General features: G+C 42.2%; 1 protein-coding gene across 1 annotated transcript in view; it reads right to left on the reverse strand.

Moving 5' to 3' along the window:
• LOC146754829 (receptor-type tyrosine-protein phosphatase T-like) overlaps nucleotides 1–15,406 on the reverse strand; it is a 222,714-nt gene that overhangs the window by 35,980 nt on the left and 171,328 nt on the right. The window lies entirely within an intron of this gene.

The raw sequence follows: 15,406 nt of genomic DNA on the forward strand, positions 1-15,406 counted from the left end.
AAAGTGACAAATGCTCTCCATTAGTGAAGTGCTATTGCCTCCTCCATGGCCAGTCTGTAATGATGGCCTGTGCAGGGCTGTTCAAGGTCAGGGATCTATTGCTCTGCTAAATATTAATCATGCTGATTTCAGTCATAAAATATGAGGCTATTGAATCCTCATCCATGTGCTTATACATACTGTGTACTTGCCTGCTCAGCAAAACCATCACCAGCCCAGCAGTGATTTTTCTTTCATAATGGTAACATTATGGAGTCTCCAAGGTGACAGAGAACCTATGGCTGGGGACTTCCCTTGCCCCATGATTTTTCACATCACCCTGCAGAGCTTTGAGCGCATGATAAAAGTTCACCCAAAGAAATCTCAGTCTAGACTGTACATGAGCTATCCACCCCGACAAACGCTTGCTGTAACAGATAGCACAATGTCTTTCTTTTTTCGTCTTTTCTTTTGTCAGGGATTCCTTTCTGTTATTATAATCTTTTATCAGCTTTCATTCTCAGTTGTCCACTTTGATTTAAGGTACATCTTTCTCTAGACCAACGAGGCAGCACGAAGCGGGCATATCAAAGATGAAGCCTTATTTACTTGGGAAATGCCAGCTTTGAAGATCTCTTTTTCCCTTAAATGAAGTCTTTCAAAGTCCAGTGTCTGCAATTCCCCACTGAGTAAAATCACTACACTTCTCTTGCTGCTGCTTTTTGGTAGTTTGTGATACATCTGGGAGCTCTGGCAATTTATAAACGTGGCATAATAGAGTTAACACAAAATGCTGTTACCTCAGAGTTAAAAACACAATAAAGTTACATGAAGAACAGCGTAAAGAAGGTATTTGCAGAAAGAGCACAGTGCTTTTGGTTAACTCATCAAGATTTTACACCAAAACAAAGCTCCCGTGACTCTACCCTGCTCTCCAAAAAGCAGGTAGGGTCCCCGCATCATTTTTGACAGCTCTCCCTTAAAAACGGAAAGAATCGCCTTGCAAATAAAATTCATCCCTGGAGGACATTAAACCCTGTTAATTTCAGTGGCCTTTATTCTTTATTTGACATCTCAGTTGCCTTGCTAGCAGTGTGGAATCAAGGCTTGATGCCTACTTTGCTGCTCAGCTCACCATGCAAAGAGCAGGTGGCAAATCTATGGATAGAATACTGAAACACAAAGCAAGTCCACAGCATTAATGCTGGAACCACGTTATGTGATTTTACACAGACAGGTTTTCCAGATTGTGACCGACTGGGAGATGCAGAATTTCATCACATATCTCAGAAGCACCAAAAGTGTTCGGTTAAATCCATTGCTGATGTGTGGCTATTTCAGTCCATGACTCTACGGTGATGTGCACCTGTTAAATACATGCAATCAAACACTAGCTATGTAAATGAATGCTGTCAGATTGAGTACAGGCATTAGGAAGAGATTAAGAAGTCTCTTCAGGAAACTAGTAAATTAACTAATATTGAACAGAGTATCAGGTGCCTCATTAAGAATGTAGAGCAACGTTCCACTGTATTTCCTTTCACTAACTTCTAAATTTAACAATACACTCAACAATTCAAATTCTCTCATTAAACAACTCACAGTAACATGCAATCTGCATTACAGATGTCCAACTCTGCTTTCAGATATGTGCCAACAGGACTCTAGTATGCTGGGCAAAAGTCTAGCCAAAGTTTATCTCAAAAGGTTTAATCCCCATTTCCAGTGGAAGTCCAATTTCCAGTTAAGGTCAATAGAACAAGGCTTCCCTGAATGTGAAAGACAGAAGATAAAATCAAGAAAACCACGCACCAGCAAAGCATGAAGAATTACGTGTCCATCACACTAAACTGTGAGCAACGCTGAGCCCATTGAGACCTGGGTCATCTGCATTTCTGAAACCACCAAGATTTCTAGTACATCCAACAGACTCAGCATACATGTGCTGCTTGCAAGGCCACATCTGTGACAGAAAAACCAACAGCACACAGCATCAAGAAGTCTCAGCAGTTTTCTAGAGCCTGGGATTCTCCCCGGAGTGCTCCTGAAATGCCCACCCCAAACACACACTAAACCTCTGCCCTTACTGAAGGCTGTAAGGTCTACATCACTTGATTTGCACCAAAACCTCAGGGAGCCGAGTCTCAAGGAACCACACACACTTTTTATCTCTTTGAAAAGATAGATGGTGAAATAGATACTGAGTGGCAGAACTTGCAGGCTTGTTCTGCTGGAGGGCTGAGAGCAGTGCTGCTGACAGGGCAGTCCCAGCCCAGTCCAAAAGGAAGGACAGCACAGCCTCACCCCTGGCCATGTGCATGGAGCAGAAACTTCGCAGGTATAGAACTACAAGTGACAATCTTGCTCCTCCCCTGGTGAAAACTCTAGTTGAAACTACAGAAGATCATCTTTGCCTTTAAAAAGATTAAAAAGTAATAGCAGCTAACGAGTTCCTGCAGCATTCTATGCTGTCTAGTATTAACCAAGCACAATGTAAAAACGTTGATTCTCCATAAAGCTACAGAAAGCAACAACCATCAGGCAAACTATTCCGTAAAACCCACAAATCCTTCACGACTCGATGTGTTTAATAACAGTACTTCACTCAATGAATAACACACAACAATGACTCCACTAATATAACAATTACTTTTTTTGCTTCCCAACTATCTGCCACTACATAAAGTAGAATTTGGATCTATTATTATTATTAATTTTATTATCTTTTTTTTTTTTTTTTTTTTTTTTTTACAATTACCATTTTTTTCCTCTATTTAGAAACAAATGTAATTACTTCAGCTAGAGAAGACAGAATTACTTCTGCAGCACAGTCAAAACATGCATCAACACTCATTTTCTGTAATTATTTCACAAGCGCTCTGTCTGGCATCATTCTCACATGAAAAGAGTTTTCAGAAGGGCCTTTGGCTACTTGATGCGCGGCGCACAATCACAGGCACAGCTGAAGAATGAAATGAAAGGAAAAGAGAGGTTCTCGCCATTCATTTAACCTTCTCTTTTGGTGTCTGCCTTGAAACGAGAAGTAACTTCAGAGAACAAGATGAATCTCTTCATCCCCTCTCTTTCCCGCTGTACTTGACAAACAGAAGAGTTGCCAATCTCTTCTATGACCGAGAGGTGTCAAAACTGGGATATAAATACATACTGTGTGCCCATGTTTCACTTCGTAGTAATTTATTATTGGAGCACCTTGAAAAGTGTGTTGTCATTAACCTTAACTTTTTGAAATGATCATTTGTCAAGGTTGTTGTCTAGACAGAAAAAATCCAGCTCCCAAATCCCAGGCGAATCAGCGCACCCTAGAATGTCCATACTTAAAACAGTTGCGGAGCTGAACATAACGAGTAGAAACAAACATGGTTTAGAGTAACCTTCAGAAGACAAGAATAAGGCACATCATCGCGTTCACTAAAAGCCAGTAGCATGAGCAGGGCAGTGAGCATCGCCAGCTGAATGCCTGGATTAGCTGGAGCTTTGTTTCTGCTGCACATTGCAAGGAGTGGAAGCTGAGGATTGGAGGAACAAAGCAGGCAAGAGGAGACAGGCTGATCTTGACAGCCAGATTCTTCTCCTCTCTCATCAGTCTTAAGCTAAAATAAAATGTGACACGAGCATGACAAAAGGCTATTCCCTTCCCACTAGCTTCCTAAAGAAAAGATATGCAGGAAGTCCTATGTATTCTTCTAGCCTCCGCTCACGCAAATTCATCCCCTTCTGACACCCACAGCCTGACAACTCCTGCCATGAGCTTTTTTGAATTAAAAAAAAAAAAAGTTATTTTAAATTCAAATATGGTGACACAGTTATTTTTATACTCCTCTGCACTTCTAAGACAAACTTCCTCCAGGTCTCTTCCCAAATAGGTGCTCTGAGGCATGGATGAGTGAACTGTGCACTCTGCTTCCTCTCTCCATTCATTTTATTGCCAATAGCCGTCAGCATCACAGCAAAACACATTAAACGAAAGGGCTGAGGAGTCAAGAGTGGGTCCAACCTGAAGAAAGAACAGTTCCAAGAAAGTGCCGCAGCAGTGCATCATGCTAATAAGTAATGAAAGCAACGAGGAAGCTTCAGGTTTCAGCAGTACTAAGCTCAGATCATTGCGAGATTAGCGTTCATTTGGCAGGGAAAAAATTAAACTTCTAAAGATAAATCTGTAGAATCACAGACGATTTGTAAAACGGTGTCAAACAGTTTGCTATATATTTAAGGGATATTCAATGCAGCGAACAATCGTAAGATCTCCAATCCAGATAACAAGGCGGAACAGAATCTGGATGTTTCAAGAACCAAAGATGAATTTTAATGACTTAGGAGAAAATTGAGAAGGGAAATTGCCTTTCAAATCTTCTTCCACAGCAGTTAACGCTTCAAACTGCCAGTGACTGCACCAGATGAAACCTCATTTTGTCTCATCTCAGGATAGCAGAAACAGTAACCGAGAACCCAGAGCTGAACCTGCGCTGCATTTTAAATGCCACAGTTACTGCGTGGGTCAGGAGTCAGACTGAAACCTCATTTACCACAGACTTGTTTATTTCTGTATTTAGAACCTAAACTAGATCACTTATTTTCACTAAAACTATTTTTTGTATGGCATGCAGGGACAGGAAGGAAGCTGCTCCATTTGCTGTTTGGATGTCAGAGGCTGTGTTTGAAGAGCAGAGGAAGGCCACAGCCTGCTGGCCCTGCAACGAGTCCCATCCAGGGAGCAAGGAAAAGGACTCTTAATGCACTTCATATATTACACTATACACTATATATATATACACTATTAACGCTCAATGCTACAGACTCACTGAATGGGCTACAGGCCAGAAAGAAATTGATCAAACATTTGCAAGCTACTGATAGATACTTACAGATATTATATACAGAAAATTGCTCCTTGGTACTGATTCACACAGAAAGTTAAATAGAAAATTTCTTACTTTCCCCGTTAAATATTAAGCTTAACATCCCTACAATGGAAATGTTTTGTTGCTCATGGGGTTGAAAGGGATTCAAGATATCATTGAGTCCAGTCCCTGCTACAGCAGTTCCCTACAATAGGTCACACAGATGGGCATCCAGCCAGGCCTCGAATAACTCCATAGGAGACTCCCCAACCTTTGTGGGCAGCCTGCCGCAGCACTTCATCACCCTTACATAAAGAAGTTCTTCCACACGTTAGTACTGGACTTTCTATGTTCAACATTAAGGAGGCCATCGCTCCCCGTCCTATTGCTACACAACACCAAGAAGAGCTTGGCCCCATCCATTCGACAGAACACCAACCAAACACCAGTATTTAGACTTGGGTAGAATTAGAAGATTCTTCCTCTTTTGTGCAGCCTCAGCGACACTAAAAACAACAGAAGCCTTCAGTCTTCAAGTTTTGTCACAGAAATGGCTGCTCACCCACTTTTTGTGCGTGCACATTCAAGGATGGAGAAGGGCACAAAGTGCATCCATCCAGTTGCCAAAGTCTGATGCAATTCAATGATGCTCTTACCACATTTCACATCTCCTTCTACATTTATTAGTATTACATCAGTATTTTGGAGCCCTGGGTCCAGTTCAGGTTCCCACTGCACAAAAAGACAGGACTGCAGTTTCTACTGAGCACTTCTATGCACACAGACAACATGCATCAATACAACACACCGCAGGAGCATGATGTCTCCAGCTTCTGTTATTACAAAGGATACTCTATATGGTATCAAATAATGAGATCTTCCACAAAGCTGCTACTAAGCAAGTGACATTGCTTAGATGTTTAATTGCCACACATTTTATTCAGAGGTTTTTTGCCTTTCCCCACACAGATAATTTTTAAAATTTAGGTTCTCGGGCAATTTGACCTGGAGTTATAAAACCGTATCTAAGGAATGTTATAAGAGTTTGATTATTTGAAAACGTGGTGTTTTCCAGTGACATGCAAGGCCCTAAGGAGCTTAAATATAACCCAAAGGCTTTGCAGATGACACAGTATGAGGGATGAAAAACCCCCATTCCGTGATGCTTCATCCTCCTAGGACAATACCTGGAATTCACGCACTACCCACCTGACACAGCAGTCAAAGCAAGGAGGCACTCGAGAGCTGAAAGCTGGCACAGTGCTTAAAGAAAGCAGAGATCTGAGACTGTGCTTGGAGGGAGGAGAAGGTGAGCTCTTATTCCCGTGAGGATGAAGCATTAGCTCAACTCTGAAATTTAAAAATACTTCTTTTTCAGCGGAAGGAAAAGAGATAATAAAATTTAAAGAAAATAATGGAAACAGAAGCAAGAGATGTTAATGTGAAAGCTGAGCAGCACTCAGCCCAGCACTGCTGTATCTGCAGTAAACTCAACAGCATTCCAGACATCACTGCTCTTCTCCACTAAATTCAGCACTGCATATTAATACCATAATAGCTCTGTATATATATAAAAAATAAATATACATTGGTATAATGCAATGCAAAGGCTGCCAAGAAGCTGTGCTGTTCTGAAGCTTCATGTCAAACCTCCCCTTATAAATGTCTCTCTAGTATGGTACATCTTGACACCCATATGTTGTCTCAGCAGTGTAGGAAACGTAAAGCTTTGCAGATCACACTGACTGGCACAGTTCCTGAGCTCCCACGCTTCCTTTCAAGCAGACAACATACTACACAGAATAAGGCTCCCTAGATAGTCTAGGATAATATTTTAGTGTAAGTAGAGCTAAAATTATTGCAAGCTACATGACTTGGCAATTAGCATTGCAAGAAGCCCAGGAAGCTCAAAGGAATTGTTTGAGTTAATTGCGACCAGGTAAAGAGCAGTGCAGCAAAGATGCTCCTGGTGCTCTACAGAGACAGCAGGAGCAAATACCAGACCCTCTGCCATCAGCCCTGCAGTGCAAACAAATAGCACAGTCCTGGGGCAGCACATCCCACCACCTGCTGACTCTTTTGGGGCTGGACTCGAGGACAAACAGGCAGCAGAACCAACAAAGCAGTTTTTAGCAGCCTGCCCCCCAACTTGCCTTCTAGACAGAAAAGCTGTTGGTTTTACCACTGTGGAAATGTATTCAGTCTTGAAGTGGAGCAATGCAGAAGAGAGGATGCATGTAGATGGCAGCCTGGAGGCACAGCTCAATGCCTGTGGTTTTTGCATGGAGAACAAAACATCCATTTATGACTGTTAAATACACATGAAAGCATAAGCAAAAAGAAGGTTTAAAAACAAAAACCAGACCAGTTTTCCTGAGGTTGTTGGATGCAGGGAGTGGCGAATCAGATAGATGGTTTCTGACTCCAAAATTTTCAAGCTCTTTGGACCAATGGTACTAGAACTGTCATAAAAATCACAAAAGCAAAGCAGAAAGGGTTTTTAAGGATAGACCTGTCAACACAATCTGGGAATCGCTCAGCTTTGCTGCCCAGAATCCGATCACGTTGTTGTTCCTTCCATGCTCTGAATACACAAGAAGGCAACCTGCAGCTGTGTGAAGGGTGCCCAGAGCATCTCACACTGTCCTTGTGCTCTCAGGAGGGAACAGATGGACGGCTGCAGGCTACAATTTGCTATTTTTCAGCCTGACTCCTTTGAGAAAGACGAATTGAAAGGAAATGCTGAAGGTGATACACCACCAGTGCCCCAGTCCTTAACCCAGGGGACAACCCAAGGTAGGATTTTTTTTCATAAACCCTTTAAGGTATTTAGGTTTCAAAGCTGTCAACACATTCAAGTACATTATCTGAGGCAATGGCATTTCATGAATCCCATGCAGCTGCCATGCAAAGTATGGCCATTTTTGTCCTGCAATGGAGAATACTGGAGATTTCTTCATGATGTTTATGAAGTCTGTCACTCAGGCAGCAGTTTAATCATGCCTTCTTGGATATATCTTTTTCCCCCTTAACCCCAGGGAGGATAACCTGGTTTTATTTACCTGAAATGGAAAATATATGGTCAAACAGATGTTGGTATAAGGGGGTAACTGTTAAGGTTTGCTGACAACTGGAAAGGTCTGAGCAATCAAACTGTCAATGGTTAAACAGATAAAAGTGACCGTGCCAAGTGGGACAGCTAACTGAGGACAGGCACTCCAGCAGAGAGAAAACCATCACCGAGTGCAGGCAAGCTGTTTGCAGGGACCGGAGGGCATCGATTCCAGGCATGTAAGAGAAAACTCAACTCTGATTTCAGAAATCAGAGATAGAAGAAAATATTATTTGAAAGGAAAGGTTGAATTAGATGAAAGCTTCACAGGCAGGAATTTGTTTAGAATTGAGGCAGAGACAGAGACAGGAGAAAACAAAAATGCATACGGATGTCTAACTCTCCATATTCTTATAGCAGCAATTGCTTGAGATTTCTTTTATAAAACCCTGTCACAAGCACTTCCAATGATGGGCCATTCCCAACGAAATAGCTGGAAGCCCTGAATTCCCCCAGCTGGTGGTTCAGAGGAATCCCCCACCTCCAATACAGACTGCCCAGGGCAGAGCTTCGGCCACAGCACCAGGTTTGGAGTGTCCAGGTCACAGACCTGTTCCTGGATGGCAGTGACAAAGAGTGCCTGCCCCACAGCTGTTGGGCCCTGCTTCCCAGAGCACGGCTGCTGCTTTGGCTTGAAATACAAATGCATAGTTCTACATCTCAGATGCAACACCAGAAACCTCTGGTGTCTCCCGCAAGCTGAGCTGTAGCATCATGCTGCTCTAACGTTAATCTTCCTATTACTCCTGTGAGGAAACAAAATACATAATATATCTATAACGTGAATAGCATAATGCCTCATAATCCGTTCTATCTCACTGTTTATATGATTCCATATGTACTTCTGTGGATACTACCGCTTCCAGATCTGAAACTGAGGAATCAATGCAGCAATTATGGACAAAGAAATGCAGAATTATACACAGGGTTATTTTTCATGCTGTGAATGAAGGCAAGTGCATTGCAAAAACAAAACTCATTATCCATTCTTTAAAATAATTATTTTCATGAAGCCAAAGTATTCTTTAGGATATTTAAATGCAGATTCAATCCAACACCTACCAACTTCACCCAGCATTTTTCTTATGCAAAAACTTCCAACATGTGCACAATTGCACATACGCCAATATTTATGGTGGCCACACAAACTGCAAGTCAAACACCACCGAGATATTTTGCTAGACAAACTAAGTTTCACTGCACATATGCAGACTGACTTTACATTTGTTCATTCCACTGTCATCCGTGTCATCTACAGTTAAGACTCAGGTATGTTCTGTGTTTTTATAACTCCTATTACTTTAACTTTCTCTTGCCACATGCATAGGAAAACAAGATCCAAGGATCTCAGGGTTACTGGAGGATCACATGGCTTAAGGATGAACGCGAGGAGAACATTCTTCATTTTTAATTACTGTCTCTGAGTGAAATGATTGAGAAAATTTCAGGTGAACGTAAATATTTTGTAGCAAACGGCTCCAATCAGAAGGAAAAACAACATCAAAAAAAACCACAACAACCCTTTTCCTGCACAAAGAAACTCAGCACTGAAGTGATTCAGCTCAGAACACACACATCCCCAGAAAACAGCCTGTGATTTGAAACCAATTTTTAGAGTGTTTTTCAGTACAGTGAGAATATCCCCCCACTGCTTTCATTTTAGGTTCTTCCATTGCACTTTTGGAAACGTACCCTTTGCTTAACACATCTAAGCAATCATTGAATGGTAGAATTGCTCAGGTTGAAAAGACCTTAAAGATTATCAAGTCCAACCATAACCTAACCGTACTATCCCAAATCTTAACAACCCTCCACTAAATCATGTCCCCGAGTACCACATCCAAATGGTTTTTAAACACATCCAGGGATGGTGACTCAACCACCTCCGTGGGGAGCCTATTGCAGTGTTTAACAGCTCTTTCTGTAAAGAAGTTTTTCCTGATATCCAACCTAAACAATGCAGTGCCTTCCCCTCTTTCAACAAGTGCTTGCTTTTAAAACCTCCTTGTTCTACTCCCAAGGGACCCCCAGTGTCCCAAAGAAAAGGCAGCAACAACAGGGTGATGCTGCTGATGCCCCCAGCCCCCAGGTGCAGCCCTGCAATACAAGGAACTGCCTGCAGCCTGAGATTGCACCCCTGCTGTGCTGCAGCAGTGCAGGAGCTTTGGGAGATTCAGCTCCTGATAGGCTGTAACATGCTGTACTGCTTGCTCACCTGTTTGCACAGAATGCAATTCCAGCTCTTTTACACTGAGGTTATTTGCTTCTGTGGGAAAAGAAGTAAATATTTGCTCTGCTGTGCCAGCTGGATCAAGGGAAAGCTATATATTGCACAAACCTTTGAGAGGAGGTAGGAAGAAGGCAGGTATTTGCAGTACACATGCACAGCACAAACTGAAACCAGCAGTGACTGAAAACCACTTTGGAACAAGCAGGAGCACAGGCAGCGCACAGAGGGCTGAGTTTAACTCTGTGGGTTTTAGGCCAGGTCAAAATTCAGCTTTCATGTCTGTGTTTCATGTTCTCTTCATTGAAATTAGGGTGATTTAGAAGGAAGACAATAACCTGTGGAGGACTGAGTATCCACGCTCACAATGATCACAGCACATACAGTATTTGGTACCTGAGATTGCCTTTGGTGCAGCGTTCATTGCCTTGTAGCTGATGTCCTGTTTCTTTGCCTCACTCCCTTCTCTGTTAAAAATAACTCAGTACTAACAACTTACCTATTACAAGCATTGCTAAACCAAACGTACCTTAAAAATTCCACGTTGGACAAATAGATCACTCTAAGACTTCATCTCCAAAGTGATGGACTTCCTCGATAAATAGCCTTCCTTGATAAATAATCTTTCAAGCTCACCAAATATGTTTCTTCACCCTTCCTTTACTCACAAATCAGCTTCTGGAGATCTGGATATATTCAAGGACTCCTTCCCTCCTGCATTATTCTTCATTTTCTAGTAAATGCTGGAAAAATTTTCCAAGTGCCACAGGGAGAAATCTGTTATGTTAAGGTTTCAGAGTTTGTTATTTTGGCACTTGTGGTTCTCCACGTAAATCCCTTTCCAATGGTTTCTGCACCAAGATTTTAGTTTAATACTTGAAGGATTATTGGCAGCTAAGGGGAGGATTTGTGGATGTTGAATGAAGTACATTGTAATAACAACTGTCAGGCTGATTATGATGCTCAGGCCTGTACGCCTCTCCAGCAACATCTGAATACTTTGATATGGTCACAGCTATAGCCTACATGAAAATGTCTAGAGTCAAAAAACAGTCTACTACTAAACATGCTTTAGAAGCACAGCTTTTATTAAATCACAATAAAAAGCTTTTATAAGCTAAAAGCTTATAGATTAAGTTTAAAGGAGGTGAAAGCATTTCCTTTCACTTACTTTGAGCTCAGTGGAATAACAAAGAATTAAGATGGCAGCAAAGCTTCCGTCTCCTATCAATCCCATGGCAAACAAACTGCACCACAATCCAAAGACTGTGGAGCTCGGGGTCTTTGCTTCTCCACCTGCAAAATGCAAACTGAGATACAGAGGGATTCTGGCACCCTCTGAGGAGGGAGGACAAGTCTAGCTCATTCCTGGCTTTGTCATATTCAGATGCCATAAAGTAATGGATCATAGAAGCATCCACGAACAAAAGAGGGGCTAAAAACCCATGCAAACAGACAAACCCACAACGAACTTTCAAGCTCAACCAGGGTGAGATCCAAATGAAAATGAAAAGTATTTATGAAGGTGAACTCACACACCAGCACATAAAAGGCTCTGTACTCTCATACTCCACCTGCTGGCTCTCCTCAGTAGGGATCAGTTGTATTTCTATGTTCAGTTTGGGTTTTCTACTTCTTTTTTCCCCGCTTCTCTCATAAGCTGTGCACCATCCCAGCTGATAGGGGTAAGCTGGAGAGCACTGGGCAGGAAGCCACACTCACCTTAAAATTTCAACATCCAGTGGGGAAAAAGTAAAAGGGTAAAATATTCACGGCAATGTAAAACAATTGACAATGTATGGAACAAAACACTTTCTAAATGTTTCACAAATATTTCAGGGTTAAAAGAGTAAAGCGAGGCTAAAGATGCAGTGTTCTATTCAGTTCAGCCCCTACCTTGCTTTTGTGTTACATGCTGGAGCTTCTAAAAAAGCCAATTAAAGTGCCTTTTATTCTATGAAATGTTTAAAATTGGGCACTTTTGGTATACAAACCCTAAGCATCTGTTATTATTTGGGTGCTTTTTCATGCAGACTCGCGTACATCAAAATGAAAAGGCATTTATTTTTCAGCTGCCTTTAGAAAAGCAGAAAGAGAAGCGTAAGCAGGAAGCAGCGTTAGTCCCAGGACAAAGGTAGGTTCATGACTACACAAACACAGAGCTTCATGAATGCTTTGCAAGTGTGGGGTCTGTCATTTCACAATGTGAACTGTATAGAGAGGAAAAACAGCCTCCTCTCTTGGGTCACTCCCCAGTGGAAGCTCAGTGCTTCCCACAGGCACGGCAGGAACACACACAGTGTTCTCCGTTCCAGTTTCCTCCCACTAACTGGGCTTTTCACTCTCGTATAAAGCAACATCTGGAAATGATCATCTCATCGCACCCTCAAAAAGGCAGAGAAGCAGTAATAATATGGTAATAAGGGATGAAATTTTACGAGAGATGGCACTTAACTGAAGACTAAAAGACACCATGCAATTTCCATAAATTGCTTTTAGCAGGGGACTGAGTGACAATCAGGAAAAAAAACCACAACCCCACTCCCGGCCCTTTTTTTTTTGTGCAAATCATGGGCCCGACTTTCAACTGGTGTAAAATGGTGATGTTGGTACAGCAGTTCTGGTTGCACACAAACCCCTGAATACCATTTTGTGCAATGGCACTTTTAGGATCGTGTGGTGAAGAGACCCTCAAATCGAGGATGCTAAAATGAAGCTGCGAAAGCAAAGTGGAAAGAAGCCATCAGCGCGCCAAATATCCGCTTGTTTTGTTGCTCTCCCTTCTTTAAGTGAGCTTAAAAAGGAGAATCGAGCCATTATCTCCCCCCTCTGCATTTCCGCCTCTTCAGATCTGTCAGTTCAGGGTGAAACCCAGATGGGACTTGAGAGACAAGGAATATCAAGAGTGTCCCAACACAGCTGGCATGGAAACAGGTGCCAGGTAGGTTCTGTTCCTTTGGGAAAGAGATGCTGTCCCATCCCCAGCAAGATCTCCTCCTCTTACCATGAAAGCCTCATGCCTTTCTGAAAGGCTGGCCAGCCAGCCCACTCAGAATATGGTGCTATATTCATTCTGTAGTGCTATATTCAAACACCACTGTAGAAAGTCATTAGATTTAACACCAACGGCACCAAGCAGAAACAGGGGGATGTGGAAATGAATAAATAGACTTCAGACTAATAAATAAAAATAACCACTTCAGGATAACAAACTGCCTTTGCAGATAAAATGAAATAAATCCCTAGAATTTAAATCCATCATGAGCAAAATCCCACTGGAAAAAAACCTCCAGACCAAAACCCTATCATGACTGCTTCTACATTCATGAAAGTATTTATGCAGACTAAGATAAGGGTAGTCAATCCACACGCCTTGGGACAAAAGCTGATCTCCTGCAGGATCAGGATAAAGAAATTTCCTCACCACATGTGTCCTGATTCAGGGCAAAAGGAGACACGCTTTGCTAGGCTCGGGAGCTGCTAGAAGCAAGCCTTAGATCTGTGCCATGCTGATGAACTCCCACAGTAAATCCCAGCTTCTCCTCTGCACACTATCATTTCCCAATGCACTGAATGTACTGCCTGAACTTTGGCTGGGCTTCTCAAGCCTATCCACATAACCTGTCATACTCCAATCTGGCTCTTCAAGAGTCCTGTACTGTGAAGCATCCTGCTTCTCATTTCACCATTTAATTACACCCCTTCCTGCTCCCAGATTCTTTCTGTTCCTTGTAAGTCATCACCTTGTTACAGCTCAGACAACACAGTTGGTTGATGGCATTTTCCTCAGTTCCTTTCTAGTGTCCATAACTCCTAGTTACATACAATCAATCCTCTGTTCTCTGAAAGGTGTCACTTTGCTTTGACCACACTTCCACAGCTGGTGCATCTCTAACCTGGTATTGGCAGCTCCTCCAAGAGACACCTTTTGCCTGGGACACCCCTGGCACCAGCAGCACAAAGACAAAACAGAAACAACTTCTTCCTATGGAACTCAGCTCTTCAAACTGACACCATGTCTGCACTGTCCAGGAGGTCTGAATGTACCTATTATGGGCTACAAGAAATTAAAACCTGACAGATGAGGAAATTGCTCCACTCCAGCACGTCGACAGCCACAAAATGCATGTCATCAGGAAACACTACGCCCTTTCTTGCTGTTATTTAAAGGATAGATGCTGTTCTTCTGCTCCCCAAAAATTAGGAAGTGAGGAGGGAAAAAGGAGAAACCAAGAAACGTGCGTTATCTATTGAATCAATTAGACAGAGAAAGTCATCATCTCTCGTAAAAGGACATAAGCCATTAAGATGAAGTCCCTATTTTTCAATAACACCATCAGACTGTTTCCAAGCACCAACTGGGGATCAAGAAAAAGGAATACCATATTTCCTAAGTCTATTCTTATCTCTCCAGCTGCCATGCCAAAGGCTATTGAGGTGGAATGAAAGCAGAGTTTCAATCATCAACAAAACGCTGCAGCTCACGGACAGAGTCGCTCAAACAGGTACAAGTCCCACAGGCTTTGTGGGATCCACATATCAAAACGCAGATGTAAGATTGTGCCATCCTCAGCAGCTCACCTGCAGGGCTCTGTGGCTCTTGGGAACAGAAGCTATCAACTCATTTCATTGTGCTATACAAGCCTTTTTTTTGGGGAATATAGCAAAAACCAAACACGAACGGAACATGTGCCACTGAGCCTTGTGCCTTGTCTAGTGCAGTAAGAATAGAAAGTCCCTTACAACATTTACCAATAAAAACAGACAAGAAACATAAGTAAGTAACCCCAAATGTTATTTTCCAACATCAACAGGTAACGTTTCCCATTTAAGGGGAGTTATCACCTTCAAGGTAAATACAAAATGTTTTTGAAACTGTAAAAACTCAGTGTTTACCATGAACAGATGCTTTGGTTGCTCAGTTCACTCAGAAGATGGTGCTGAGCTGAACAGATCATTACTGGGAGCTGTGTTCAGACATATTATTTTGACCCTATTATCCCTTCCCTATTATTTTTGGGGGGAAAACAACCTAACATTTGATATCATCCTTTCCTCTAACTGCTCCTCAACCCTGTGTCTGGTTTTAACCTCCAACAGTCTTTCTCTTGTTCTCTTGTCTCTTCCCTGTGACTGCCAATGCACTGCCAGACCATTTAACCTTCTCATACCCCAAGTCAGGACCTAACACAGCCTATGGAAACAAACTACAAACAAAAATAATCATTT

Source organism: Coturnix japonica, chromosome 37 (genome assembly GCF_054131305.1).
Source record: "Coturnix japonica strain WE chromosome 37, WE-NBRP24, whole genome shotgun sequence".
NCBI classification, from domain to species: domain Eukaryota; kingdom Metazoa; phylum Chordata; class Aves; order Galliformes; family Phasianidae; genus Coturnix; species Coturnix japonica.